Source organism: Danio rerio, chromosome 16 (genome assembly GCF_052040795.2).
Source record: "Danio rerio strain M-AB ecotype USA chromosome 16, GRCz13ab, whole genome shotgun sequence".
Lineage (NCBI taxonomy): Eukaryota > Metazoa > Chordata > Actinopteri > Cypriniformes > Danionidae > Danio > Danio rerio.
The window spans coordinates 52,389,244-52,399,963 of record NC_141036.1 but is presented as its reverse complement, the minus strand read 5'-3'; the positions used below and the strand labels follow the sequence as shown (position 1 = coordinate 52,399,963).

Sequence of the window (10,720 nt, the reverse complement as noted above, 5' to 3'; positions counted from 1 at the left end):
GACTTCACTCTCCATATAAGAGGCGTATTTAAGCTGCCGTCACCAAAACAGCCTTTTATAAAGTATTAAATACATTTCAGTGCTTTCTCCTTTTGTTATTGTTACTCATTTTTCACATTTTTTAATTTTATTTTTATGTTTGAATTGTTTGGGTTTTTATCAAAATCTGGTTTACCTCCATGCCATGTTAAGGGCGGCACGGTGGTCGCATCACAGCAAGAAGGTCACAGGTTTGAGTCCCGGCTGGTTCAGTTGTAATTTCTGTGTGGAGCTTGCATGTTCTCCTCATTTCGGCATGGGTTTTCTCCGAGGGCTCTGGTTTCCCCCACAGTCCAAAGACATGGTATTGATGAATTGGATGAACTAAATTGGCCAGTGTTTGAGTGTGTTTGTGTGTGTATGTGTGTGTATGAGAGCATATGGGTGTTTCTCAGTACTGGGTTGAGGCTGGAAGGGCATCCACTGCATCAAACATATGCTGGAATAGTTGGCGGCTCATTCCACGGTGGCAACCTCTGATAAATAAGGGACCAAGTTGAAGAAAAATGAAGAAAGGATACATTTTGCTGTGTAATATCTCTGCATTGATGCAAATGGGAAATTGCCACAGATAACAAGGCTCAGTGTAGATAGATACAAATACAAAACATGTCAGGTTCAGAGTCTGGTCACTATAGTTCATTTAGTGACCTGGTTTAGTTTTTTTTTTTTTTTGTCGTTGTTGTTTGTTTTTTATTTTTTCAACACATTTCTAATCATAATAGTTTATTAACACATAATTTCTTTTATCTTTGTCATGATGACGGTTAATAATATTTGACTAGATATTTTACACTTCTATACAGCGTGAAGTGACATTTAAAGGCTTAACTAGGTTAATTAAGTTAACTAGGCAGGTTAGGGTAATTAGGCAAGTTATTGTATAATGATGGTTTGTTCTGTAGACTATTGAAACAAAATATACCTAAAAGGGGCTAATAATTGTCCCTAAAATGGTGTTTAAAAAATTTAAAACTGCTTTTATTCTAGCTGAAGAAAAACAAAGACTTTCTCCAGAAGAAAAATAATTTTCAGACATACTGTGAAAATGTTCTTACTTTGTTAAAAATCATTTGGAAAATACTTTATAAAGAAGAAAAAAATTCAAAGGGGGCTAATAATTCTGACTTTAACTGTATGTACATCTTTTAAGTATACTGTAAAATAAAGAGTATTTTTCATAATGCAACTGAAATGCATAACATGCAGTATAAAACAATTTCCTACAGTAAAATACAATTCATATTACAGTGAAACACTGTGTAATTTACCAAATAAATAAAAATCATTAGCAGTGCAGCCAAAGTGACCGAACCATGACCTGACCTGTCTAGCAACCTGCCAAATGAAACAATTGTGAAATATCTAGATCATTTTTGCAATTAAAATAAAACAATTGTGTAATACAATTGCAGAAGTTGATACATATAACAAGTGTAGATAGACACAATTACAAAATATTACAGGTCAGTGTCTGGTCACGTAGGTTGGTGTAGCTGCTTATTTTCTCATCTAAAAAAAAAAAAACAAGAATAAATAATAATAATAACGGCCTATTGGGTTTTATGGTTAAGTGACCTCTAGTGGACCTAAAAATAATGACAGTATGTGACATTACTATGTGACATTACTGTAAGAGCAGCATCATGAAATTGATCGATCACAATGTAGGATCTTTTTAATGCAGTGTGTGGATTTTATAGACAATGATAAGTCTACATTGTTTTGACATGATAATTGTGCTACTCCTGCTTTCCAGGTACCAGTTTAGAAAGATAAGTAAATTTGCCAAATTTGGTTAATTGTATGGATTTTATGCTTTGTCTGACACATTTTGCTCATCTTTAATTAACAGTTTCCATATTTCAAAATTCACAAGTGTTTGCCGTTTATTTACGGTTGTGAATTGCATTGAGGGATGTTGATCTCTGCTTTGTTGACTTTTGAGATCAATAATTCAACTCTACAGTTAAACAAAGAGACTTTAATTGACATTTTAGTGGTTTTAATGTATAATAAATAATATACAGAGAGAGAAACTTAAGTCTGTAAAATAACAAAAAATGAGCTGGCAGTTTATTACAAGGTTTTTGTAGAGTAACACAACATCAACCCAGACAATAAATCACTTTAAAATGCTAAAAATGTTAATAAATGTCACTTTTTCGACCTTTTCAAGATTAAAAGTTGTAAGAAGAAAGGTCAATGTCCCATAATGCAATTTAAAAGCATATTAATTAGAAAAATAAAAAAATCAATCACAAAATACGAAAACCTGCTATTTTATGGATGCTTTGTGTACAGAAAGGATCTAGAAAGGCATCTAATAAAGTGTTTTGTTTCTAAAGTTGCTTTAATCTAATGTAATTTTGGTTGATGATTGTGTCTTCTAAAATTGAGACAAATATCTGAAAGAACACTTCACATTCATATTTTTGGGATAAACTGAAAAATAATTAATTACACAAAAATTTGCATGGTCATAGGCTTCTCAACGCACAAATGCTAAATAAATAAATACATGCAGGCAGCAGCAGTATATCTTTGTAAGATTTGTAAGGTCTGCCCACACTGTCTCTATATGAAACCATCTTCCACATTCTGGCCTTTAAATTAATAAGTCTCCGGGGAAGTGTACATAAAATGAGCAATGGAAATTCTATTTTTATCAGGTCCACACCTACCCAAACAAAACCACACCAAACGTAAGTGAGATTCATCAAAACTAAAGGAGGACGGTGTAAAAGTCAAATTCACAAAACTGACATGTCCACATCCGGCAGATGCATGAAATATTAATTAGGCTACATTTAAGTTATTCATTTTACCAATACATGTGTGCTCCAGGATCAAACCAAAGATTGTTGTGTTCCTACAACACATGCTCCTTCAGCAAATTTTATCCTTGATGAAAGTGCACATTTCATTATGTCTTAGGCCTAGGTGATGGTGTTATTGTAGTAAATTGTCTTATGGGTCATATTTCAGGAAAGAAAAAGTTTACATACAGTACACTCACCAAATGTTTACATACACTAAAAAAATGAACATAACCATTTAAAAAAAATGTTTGATGGTAAATCATACTAAACATTTACTATTTTAGGTGCGTTAGGATTACCTAAATGATTTACATTTGCTAAATACCAGAATAATAAGGAAAATTTTTGAGAACTTTGTATTCATTTCTAGACAGTCAAATGTTTACATTCATTTCCTTTTTTTTTTTTTAGCTTTGCTTTTAAACTGTATAACTTTGGTCAAATGTTTTGGGTATCCTTCCACAAGCTTCTTAAAATAGTTTAAAGGAATTTTGGCCCATTCCTCCTGACAGAATTGGTGTAACTGAGTCAGATTTGTAGGCTGTTTTGCTCGCACAAGCTTTTTCAACTCTGCCCACAAATTTTCTATAGGATTAAGATCAGGGCTTTGTGATGGCCACTTCAAAACATTCACTCTGTTGTCCTTTAAGCAAATTTTAACTAATTTGGCAGTATGCTTAGGGTCATGGTCCATTTGGAAGACCCATTTGTGGCCCAGTTTTATTTTCCTGGCTGATGTCTTGAGATGTTGCTTCAGTATTTCTACATAATGTTCTTTCTTCATGATGCCATCTATGCTGTGAAGTGGACCAGTCCCTCCTGCAGCAAAACAGCCTCACAACATGATGCTGCCGCCCCCATACTTCACAGTTGGGATGGTATTACTAGGCTTGTAAGCTTTCCCTTTTGTCCTCCAAATGTAACACTGGTCATCATGGTCAAACAGTTCAATCTTAGTTCCGTCAGACCACAGGACATGTCTCCAACAATTTGTCTTTTTACAAGTGTAATTTAGCAAATTGTAATCTGGCTTTTTTGTTGATTCTGGCTTGTTCATTTTCCCATGTCATGTTTAAGGGTTTCTTCAAATACTATTCTACAGTTTTGCCTCCAGTTAACTCAAATGTTGTCGATTAGCCAATCAGAAACTTCCAAAACCTTGACACCATCATCTGAGCTTTTTCAGTGGCATAATAATCTTATTGTATGTAAACTTGACTTTCAAGAAAAGTTATAACAATTTCTCAACAAATATCTCTCTAGTTATTCTGATATTAAGCAGAGCAGAAACAAATGTGATAATCCTAACTTACCTAAAAGAGAAAAAGTTTAGTCACATTAACATATGACCTTTTTTTTTAAATAGTTATGTGCCTTTTTATACAGTGTATGTAAACTTCTGGTTTCAATTGAACATAGTATTTTTTCTATATTTACTACCATGGTAGTAAATAGGAAACCTTACAGGTTTTAGCTGTGTTTAAAATATCTTCTCATAAGAGACTCATAAAGGTTTGGATCCACTTGAGGGTAAGGGAAAGGTGAATAAATATAATTTGCAGTATGCCTTGCCATTTCAGTTAAAATTACATCAGCACATTGAATGGACCCTTGTCACATTTTCACATGAGAGGGGGGTAGGGAAATGTCCTCGAGCTGGGATTCAAACATTGGACGCCCTGACGTGCTACTGCACCATATGTTGACGCGCTAACCACTAGGCCAGGGATGGGCAAACTTGATCCTCGAGGGCCGGTGTCCCTGCAGAGTTTTGTTCCAACACTAGTCAAACACACCTGAATAAACTAATCAGTGTCTTCAAGATCACTTTAACTCTATAGGGAGGTCTGTTTGAATAGGGTTGGAGCTAAACTATGCAGGACACTGGCCCGCCAGGATCAAGTTTGCCCACACCTGCACTAGGCTATTGCTCCGACAGAAGTCACCATAGTTGAGTAAACTTAGAGCGCAGTGAATAGGAAAGTACAAGAAATATTTTTTACATTCCTATTTGCAGAAATATTAAAAAGAAATACTCTACAATTGTGTTATCAAGAATGCTTTTTGTCGCTGCTTTGTGGTGGTCAGATGATACATACTGAAACACCCACATAGCTATATCCTGTGTGAACCTAGCATCTTTGTGGGTGTTTGTGTGATTGACAAAGTACGTGACATTCATGACCACAAAAGGAAACTGGTCATCAGTGAGTAAAGCCTCTGATAATACCTTCAACCTATATTCGTTAGGTATGCTGGGGAATTTCTGCAACACTTTATAAAAAGGTTTCATTAGTTAATGTTTGTTAATGTACATTTTAGTGCCTTGCCTATTTTTATTCATTAATGAATACTGTAACACTTGTTATTCAATGTTTGTTAGTGTATTTACTTACATGAACAAATCATATTTTGGGGACTGTACCAAAAAGCTGAGTAGCGGTGGGGCGGTGGAATTCTGGGAGATAGAACAATACGGGAGATGGGAAAGACATGGGTCTGAAATACGGGAGACTCCTGGAAAAAACAGGAGTGTTGGCAGGTATGACAAACACTGAATAACAAGTGTTACAGTACTCATTAGTGAATAAAAATAGGCAAGGCAAGTTTATTTAAAAAAAATGGGACCTTGCTTTTTCCATACAGTTTTCTTATAAATTATAGTATTTTCACATCCAGGCTGCGCCCAAAACCGAATACTTCCATACTATACAATAAGCTAAAATCAGTATGCGAGCCGAGTACTACGTCCGAATTCATAGAATTCGAAAAACAGTATGCGAGAAGTACCCGAATGACTTACTACTTCCGGCGAGATTCTGGAGTGCGCATCCCATGCAATTGTGCTATCCCATGATGCCCTGTGAGCGAATTCATGAATGGGCGTAAAACGACGCAACTGACGCAGGTAGGTCTCGTGACCATAACAAAATGGCTGAGGTAATATGTCCAAATTCCATTCATACTTTTCACATTCATACAGTATAGAACGTACCTTGTTAACGACCGAGTAGTATGTCTAAATTCAAATACAGTACCTACTGAGTAGTAGGCGGTTTCGGAGGCAGCCCCAGTCTTCCTTTTGTGTTTTGTTTTTGTCATATGACCTTCACCATGTGTTCCTTTGTTCACATTCCCGCCACGTCATTATGTTCATCAGTGTCAACTATGTTCATCCCCGTGTGTGTGTGATCAGTCCAATTGTCCCCTGTGTATTTATAGTCCCTGTGTTTAATCTTTCATTGTTTGGTACTCTTTCTCTGTTGAAGTCTCATGTGTTGCTTGTTTTCACCTCGTGTCCTTCCAGTGTTCTTCTTTATAAGTAATTTTAAATAAATATAGGTATTTGATAATCTTGTGAGCCTGTGCCTTCCTCAAGTGGACCCGGGGAGTTACAGGTATAACCTTCAAGCTCTATTAGATCAATTGTAACAGAATCTAGAGAAGATAGAGAAGGCCTACAGTGTGAGCCAACAAGAGTTGATTATTTGTTTGTCTTATCGTTTAAAGTATTTGGAAATATTTTTCTGCACTAGGGTCAACCATTGTTGTTTTATTGTGCTTTATAAATAAAAGTGAACTAACCTGAATAATAATGCATTAGTATGTTGTATATTAGTAAATGTATTGCACTCTAAGAAATAAAGGTACAGGAGCTGTCACTGGGGCAGTACCTTTTTTAAAGATACATATTTGTACCCAACGAGTCCCCAGTGGTACCTCAAAAGTGCCTTTTAGGGCCTACTCACACTATGCTATCCGAACCGTGCCCAGGCCCGTTTCCCAGATCGTTTGAGAAGTGTGAGTGCTCTGAATCGGGCTCAGGCACGGTTCATTTGGTTGGAAGAGGTGGGCCAACCAAATGCAAACTGATTTAGATTATAAAAGACGCAAACCCCTCACTGCACGACAGCTGGGGACCTTCAGCAAACCTCATAATATCTGCAGCATGAGGACTTTTTGATTGTTTATGAGCGTCAAAAGTGGCTGATCTGTTCGGCGAAATATTTGAATATTTGTGTCACCGCAAACGACTTAAACGGCATAACTGCAGAAATCTCCACAGTGCTGAGCAAGAGCACTTACTGAACAGCACATCATCGATGACGTAAGCGTGCCCAGGCCCATTTGTAATGTGAGTGCAGGCCGTCAGGGGAGACGGGAGAGGGGACAAGCGTTCTTTGGCCCGGTTCAAGTCAACTGTACATAGTGTGAGTAAGCCCTTGGTGCACAAATATAACTAAAAAGTACCTTTAAGGTACCATTATGGACCCTTCAGGACTTTCACTTCCTGCTTTGCTACTGTTCGGACGTCTTTGTGTACTGCTCCGCTCTTTGCACTCTTGCTTTTATATTGTATACCCTAATTTTAACTTGAGCCTATCAGCACAGTGCTTAAATGACACAGCTTGAAGATCAGCATCGAATCTACAAACTTTCTAGAAAATAGCTTTACTAACAAGAAAGGAATTATCGTATAAACAATCCTCCCACTACCAGCTGCTTAAATTCCTGAGACTGGAAAACACGGCTGTGAAAATGCCTCTGGATCAGATTAATTCAGAATCTCACTGCTGTACAAAATGCCACAAACTTCTACAAAGTGAAGTTTAATTTTAAACTAATTTAGAGAGGAGCATGTGCTCATGATTGACCCAGCTGGTCCACATTAGCCAATCATAATCCTCCAATCAAAGGATGCCAAGTCACTATATATATCCTCCATTTCCTTTCTACAACTATCTTCGTCTGGAAGAAACCCCCCTCCTTCCCCCTTTATTCAGAATGGGTGGCACGGTGGCCCAGTGACTAGCACTGTTGCCTCACAGCAAGTATACCTATGGCGTTGGGTCCTTCCTGAGCCATCTGGTATTTCTGTGCGGAGTTTGCATGATCTCCCCGTGTCTGCTTGGGTTTCTCCCAGTTTCCTCCCACCATCCAAATGTGCTCTATATTTTAGATAAAATAAGCCTAAACCTTTTTTATAATGTCTTACTCTCAGGAAGTACGCCTCGGCCTCAGGACTATCTACTGCGCCACTGCTTCGCCCATGATACGCAGGGCCGGAGTGGGACTCCTTTTCAGCCCTAGAGGTTTAAGCCTCAGACCGGCCCACCTCAGTTCACGACTGACTATTAAAATAAGGTCATTTCCAAATCAGTTTCTAATGACACTATCACGTCTTTTTTTGAGAAAACAGCTGCTTTAGAACTTCAAATGTTCAACAACCCAAACAGTATAATATGTCTTAACAATAAAAATGAAAAAAATAAATTACTCAGACGAGGATCGAACGTAGGTCTGCGGCGTCGTAAACTAACGTGCTAACCACTGAACCACAACGTCTGTCCACTGAATAGTGACTCAGCGAGAAAATAGATAAAAAGAGTAGAGCTGCGGTAAAATAATGAATAAAAAGGCTGTGGTCAAGTAAATAAATAAAGAAATTTAAAAAGTGTGACTACTGAGAGCAACAGATTCGGGAGCTAGGGATACCGGCCCTCGCAGCCAAAAAATGGACCGGCCCACCGGGAATTCTCCCAGTCCTCCCGATTAGCCAGTCCGGGCCTGATGATACGTGTTAGTGAAAAAAAAAAAAAAAAACTTTACTGCTTCATGTGAATCACGCGTGATGTCTGGCTCGACAATTCATGGCCACATGTGATTTATGTGACGTCTCGTCTGCGTTTTAAATTGGATTTATAGGAAAAAAATTAATTAATTAAGACGTCAGTGAGACGTTCGGTGCGATGAGTGCATGTTGCAGCGTCATGCTAATGAACCTGTCCGAACGGCATATGCCCTTAGCCCTATGCCTTCAAGCTAAAGAGAATTGGGACATCACTACCCCTTCAAGGGAATGCACAAAATGAGGGGGAAAAATTGGTAATAATTGGGATTGGACCTTAACAAGGTGCTAATACTCTTTCAAATATTTTGCTATGTTAACGTCAGGAAATAAAAAAAGAGGCTTATTGTCTTTATATCATCCCATTATGACTGTGGAAACACTATACCTACACACAGTTCTGTCCAAACAGCTTACAAAAGATTATTTTCATCATAGGTGCCCTTTAAGTCAACTGAAACTGGTGTGATCTCATTCAATTAAGATGAATCAGGACCCTCATCATCAGGACCCTTTACCTGATTCCACTGTGGAAAGGTGTCAAAAAAAATTTTAACTGATGCAGCTAGAAATAGCATATGCAAATTATGCGTGAAAAATTAGGAACATTTGAGTCAGCAGCACCCCCTATGCAGGCTATAAAAAGGGGAATTGTTTTAATAAGAGAAAAAAGCACGCCAACATTTCGACGAGCAGAGCAACAGTAAGAAGAAACCAGTGCTGAAGTCCACAACTCTGCAAATATACACAAGCAAGCGCAGGTAAGCTTTATTGTTATTTTACTTTCTTGTCAATGTATGATGGTGCATAGTCATGTATTTAGCTTTTGCCTAAGCATAAGAGGGGCGGCGCAGTGGGTAGCACTGTCGCCTCACAGCAAGACGGTTGCTGGTTCCAGCCCCAGCTGGGTTAGTTGGCATTTTTGTGTGGAGTTTGCATGGTCTCCCCATGTTGGAGTGTGTTTCCTCTGGGTGCTCCGGTTTCCCCCACAGTCCACAGACATGCGGTACAGGTGAATTGAGTAAGCTAAATTGTCTCTACACTGCAAAAAATGCTTTTCTTACTTAGATTTTTTGTCTGGTTTCTAGTCCAAATATCTAAAAGTTCTTAAATCAAGAAGCATTTTCTAGACAAGTAAAACATATTGTCTTGTTTTAAGAAATAATATGCCAAAATGAAGTGAGTTTTTTCTTAAATCAAGCTAAATAATCTGCCAATGGGGTAAGCAAAATAATCTTATCACAAATCGAAGAACAAGATTATTTTGCTTGTTTTAAGGAAAAACTCACTTAATTTTGGCTTATTATATCTTAAAACAAGACAATATGTTTTGCTTGTCTAGAAAATGCTTCTTGATTTAAGAGTTTTTAGATATTTGGAGAAAAAACAAGACAAAAAATCTAAGCAAGAAAAGCATTTTTTGTAGTGTAGTGTATGTGTGTGAATAAGAGTGTATGGGTGTTTCCCACTGATGGGCTGCAGCTTGAAGGGTGCAAACATGTGCTGAATAAGTTGCCGGTTCAGAAATGCCAACTGACCCAGCTGCGACTTGAAACAGCAAACTTTTTGCTTTGAGGCAAACAGTGCTAACCACTGAGCCACCGTGTCGCCCAATTTCACTTTCAAAAACGTTCGAGGTTACAGAAGTAACCCTTCGTTCCCCGAGGAGGGGAACGGAAGTGCCATGAATGGGAGGATTCGGATCAGAAGCCGCTTATCTGGAGAGTATTGAACGGGCCAATGAATGAAATTAATTGGCAGCGTAAGCTTGCGCAGGTGTGCGACATCTGCAATCATCTCAGCATATAAGCACACCTGAAGCCAGCAGACGCCATCCTTTTAAGCTGAAGAGACTTTCAAACAGCTAAGGGACAGTCATTATGGCGACGGAATATGGCACTTCCGTTCCCCTCCTCGGGGAACGAAGGGTTACTTCTGTAACCTCGAACGTTCCCCTTCGGTTGGGGAACTTCAGTGCCATGAATGGGAGAATATGGAAAGCGCCATAATGACTGCACCTTACCAACACCCCCGATGAGGAGATAGTCAAGCAAGCGTGACGCACCCACATCATGGGGGGCGCGGTCCTCCAACGTGTCCCTGGCCCTAATTTATCCTACTTCAACAGAAGTTTTACGGATTTAGATATATTTTTTGGGAAGTCGTGAGCATCTAGATAATTCTAGGAAATACGACAGTACGTTGGGAAGCGTGCAATCCCGATAGGGAG

At 38.3% G+C, this 10,720-nt stretch overlaps 1 protein-coding gene across 2 annotated transcripts in view; it reads right to left on the bottom strand.

Annotated features, from left to right (window-relative positions):
• Positions 1-10,720, bottom strand: part of LOC147840416 (uncharacterized) — a 976,031-nt gene that overhangs the window by 285,932 nt on the left and 679,379 nt on the right. The gene's annotated exons all lie outside the window — the stretch shown is intronic.